At 68.3% G+C, this 2,500-nt stretch overlaps 1 protein-coding gene across 1 annotated transcript in view; it reads right to left on the bottom strand.

Moving 5' to 3' along the window:
• LOC147111749 (mitogen-activated protein kinase kinase kinase kinase 4-like) overlaps positions 1-2,500 on the bottom strand; it is a 536,567-nt gene that overhangs the window by 153,458 nt on the left and 380,609 nt on the right.

Genomic DNA, 2,500 nt, shown 5'->3' with positions numbered 1-2,500 from the left:
CGCGCGCTCTCTCTCTCTCGGTCGCGCGCTCTCTCTCTCTCGGTCTCTCGCTCTCGGTCGCTCCCGCACTCACTCGGTCTCTCTCTCGGTCGCGCGCTCTCTCTCTCTCGGTCGCGCGCTCTCTCTCTCTCGGTCGCGCGCTCTCTCTCTCGGTCGCGCGCTCTCTCTCTCTCGGTCGCGCGCTCTCTCTCTCTCGGTCGCGCGCTCTCTCTCGGTCGCGCGCTCTCTCTCTCTCGGTCGCGCGCTCTCTCTCTCTCGGTCGCGCGCTCTCTCTCTCTCGGTCGCGCGCTCTCTCTCTCTCGGTCGCGCGCTCTCTCTCGGTCGCGCGCTCTCTCTCTCTCGGTCGCGCGCTCTCTCTCTCGGTCGCGCGCTCTCTCTCTCTCGGTCGCGCGCTCTCTTTCTCTCGGTCGCGCGCTCTCTCTCTCGGTCGCGCGCTCTCTCTCTCTCGGTCGCGCGCTCTCTCTCGGTCGCGCGCTCTCTCTCTCTCGGTCGCGCGCTCTCTCTCTCTCGGTCGCGCGCTCTCTCTCGGTCGCGCGCTCTCTCTCTCTCGGTCGCGCGCTCTCTCTCGGTCGCGCGCTCTCTCTCTCGGTCGCGCGCTCTCGCTCTCTCTCGGTCGCTCTCTCTCTCGGTCGCGCTCTCTCTCTCTCGGTCGCTCGCTCTCGCTCTCGGTCTCTCGCTCTCGGTCGCTCCCGCACTCACTCGGTCTCTCTCTCTCTCGGTCGCGCGCTCTCTCTCTCTCAGTCGCGCGCTCTCTCTCTCTCTCGGTCGCGCGCTCTCTCTCTCTCGGTCGCGCGCTCTCTCTCTCTCGGTCGCGCGCTCTCTCTCTCTCGGTCGCGCGCTCTCTCTCTCTCGGTCGCGCGCTCTCTCTCTCTCGGTCGCGCGCTCTCTCTCTCTCGGTCGCGCGCTCTCTCTCGGTCGCGCGCTCTCTCTCTCTCGGTCGCGCGCTCTCTCTCGGTCGCGCGCTCTCTCTCTCTCTCGGTCGCGCGCTCTCGCTCTCTCTCGGTCGCTCTCTCTCTCGGTCGCGCTCTCTCTCTCTCGGTCGCTCGCTCTCGCTCTCGGTCGCTCCCGCACTCACTCGGTCTCTCTCTCTCTCGGTCGCGCGCTCGCTCTCTCTCTCTCTCGGTCGCGCGCATCTCTCTCTCTCGGTCGCGCGCTCTCTCTCGGTCGCGCGCTCTCTCTCTCTCGGTCGCGCGCTCTCTCTCTCTCGGTCGCGCGCTCTCTCTCGGTCGCGCGCTCTCTCTCTCTCGGTCGCGCGCTCTCTCTCTCTCGGTCGCGCGCTCTCTCTCTCTCGGTCGCGCGCTCTCTCTCGGTCGCGCGCTCTCTCTCTCGGTCGCGCGCTCTCTCTCGGTCGCGCGCTCTCTCTCTCTCGGTCGCGCGCTCTCTCTCTCTCGGTCGCGCGCTCTCTCTCTCTCGGTCGCGCGCTCTCTCTCTCTCGGTCGCGCGCTCTCTCTCTCTCGTCGCGCGCTCTCTCTCGGTCGCGCGCTCTCTCTCTCGGTCGCGCGCTCTCTCTCTCTCGGTCGCGCGCTCTCTCTCGGTCGCGCGCTCTCTCTCTCTCGGTCGCGCGCTCTCTCTCTCTCGGTCGCGCGCTCTCTCTCTCTCGGTCGCGCGCTCTCTCTCTCTCGGTCGCGCGCTCTCTCTCTCTCGGTTCGCGCGCTCTCTCTCTCTCGGTCGCGCGCTCTCTCTCGGTCGCAGCGCTTCTCTCGGTCGCGCGCTCTCTCTCTCGGTCGCGCGCTCTCTCTCTCGGTCGCGCGCTTCTCTCTCTCGGTCGCGCGCTCTCTCTCTCTCGGTCGCGCGCTCCCCCTCTCTCGGTCGGCGTTCTCTCTCTCGGTCGCGCGCTCTCTCCCTCGGTCGCGCGCTCTCTCCTCGGTCGCGCGCTTCCTCACCTCGTCGCGCGCTCTCTCCCTCGGTCGCGCGCTCTCTCCCTCGGTCGCGCGCTCTCTCCCTCGGTCGCTCGCTCTCTCGGTCGCGCGCTCTCTCTCTCGGTCGCGCTCTCTCTCTCGGTCGCGGCGCTCTCTCTCGGTCGCGCGCTCTCTCTCTCGGTCGCGCGCTCTCTCTCTCGGTCGCGCTCTCTCTCTCTCGGTCGCGCTCTCTCTCTCTCGGTCGCGCTCTCTCTCTCTCTCTCGGTCGCGCTCTCTCTCTCCTCGGTCGCGCTCTCTCTCTCGGTCGCGCTCTCGCTCGCTCGGTCGCGCTCTCGCTCGCTCGGTCGCGCTCTCTCTCTCTGTCGGTCGCGCGCGCTCTCTCTCTCTCGGTCGCGCTCTCTCTCTCTCTCGGTCGCGCTCTCTCTCTCTCTCTCTCTCTCTCGGTCGGGCGCTCTCTCTCTGTCTTTCTCTCGGTCCCTCTCGCGCTCTCTCTCTCGGTCGCGCTCTTCTCTCTCTCTCGGTCGCGCTCTTTCTCTCTCTCTCGGTCGCTCTCTCGTCCGCGCTCTCTCTCTCGGTCGCGCGCTCTCTCTCGGTCGCAGCGCTCTCTCTCGGTCGCGCGCTCTCTCTCTCGGACTCGCGCG

The sequence above is a fragment of the Somniosus microcephalus genome, chromosome 10 (genome assembly GCF_052327205.1).
Source record: "Somniosus microcephalus isolate GS21.2 chromosome 10, FLI_Smic_1.0, whole genome shotgun sequence".
In the NCBI taxonomy this organism is placed as follows: domain Eukaryota; kingdom Metazoa; phylum Chordata; class Chondrichthyes; order Squaliformes; family Somniosidae; genus Somniosus; species Somniosus microcephalus.
Note: the sequence above shows the minus strand (reverse complement) of the source record. Positions and strands in the feature narration are given on the sequence as shown.